General features: G+C 57.7%; 1 long non-coding RNA gene across 1 annotated transcript; it reads right to left on the reverse strand.

Annotated features, from left to right (window-relative positions):
- Nucleotides 1-1132, reverse strand: LOC107199515. The gene is made up of 2 exons (XR_001519233.1): nt 731-1132; nt 1-306 (listed from the first exon to the last, which is right to left on the reverse strand). It is a non-coding gene; the product is annotated as an uncharacterized LOC107199515 (long non-coding RNA).
- Between the last annotated feature and the right edge of the window lie 6 nt (nt 1133-1138).

The following is a 1138-nucleotide window of genomic DNA, read 5'->3' on the forward strand; positions in this document are numbered from 1 at the left end:
AAAAAAAAAAAGTGGGTTTTGCCTTTGTTTTTTTGGGGGAAAGAAGAGGGAAATATGTTTTTTAAAGTGGCAGTTTCCTTCGGGTTTGGAACGGCTTCCAAGGACGGTCCAAAGGACGGAGAGGCTGCGGCGGCTCTTCAAGGCAAAGGGGGAGAGAAAACCTGTTTTTTCCTTCCCCTCTTTGTTGTATATATATAGATATATATATATTGTTGTTTTGTTCGCGTTTTGTATTGTATTTTGTATTGTTTGTATTGGTTTTTCTCTCGTGGTAAAGGCGACGGCGTCTCTCAAGACCAACCAAACCTGGAGCGGGGAAAGGAAAAATAAAAGGGAGGGGGGGAGGTGGGGGATGGGCATAACGACAAAAAAAAAAAAGGGAAAAAAAAATTGAAAAAAAAAAAAGAAATTAGAAGCGAGGAAGAAAAGACACGAAACGATTAGAAGCTGTTATCCCCGGGGAGAATTTAGAGTTTTAAAGGGGGGAAAAAAAGAAAAAAAATAACGAGGAAACGCCCTTGGAAGGGGTGGGGGGGGCTCAGCTCTGAGGGGACGTGAGGGCGGCAACGGCCCCGGAGGGGCTTTGGGACGGGGCAAGCCGCGTTTTTCCCCAAACAAACGATAATTGGCGTTTCAAGAGCCCCCCCGAAACCGAAAAAAAGGGGAAAACCCCCCCCCGCGCCCCCTGCCCCGCCCGAAATTCCCCGGCCCAGCGCAGCTCTTTACTCACCTCCACCAGCCCTCAGAATGGCAGCGGCAACGCCGGGAGCGGCTTTTTATACCGGGCCACGCCCCGCGCCTGGCCACGCCCCCCGGAGGGCTTTGGCCACGCCCCCTTCTCGTTAAGCCGCCCAACGGCGCCTGCGCGGGGCCCTCAGGGCGCGCGCGCGCGGCCGCCGCCCGCCATTGTCCGCGCGCCGTGTGGCGCAGTTTTAATTCGGGGAGGGCGGGGGAGGGCGCTGCGCATGCGCGGCCGCTCTGAGGGGGAGGCAAGATGGCGGCGCCCGCCCTCGCGTGAGGGAGAGGGGCGGAGCGTGAGGGAGTAGAGGCGGGAAAGATGGCGCTGGCCTGGGCCGCGGCGGCGCTGAGGGCGGCGGTAGGAGGCGGCGTGAGGGGAGCGGGGAGGCCGCGGTGGGCT

This window comes from Parus major, unplaced genomic scaffold (genome assembly GCF_001522545.3).
Source record: "Parus major isolate Abel unplaced genomic scaffold, Parus_major1.1 Scaffold877, whole genome shotgun sequence".
NCBI lineage: Eukaryota > Metazoa > Chordata > Aves > Passeriformes > Paridae > Parus > Parus major.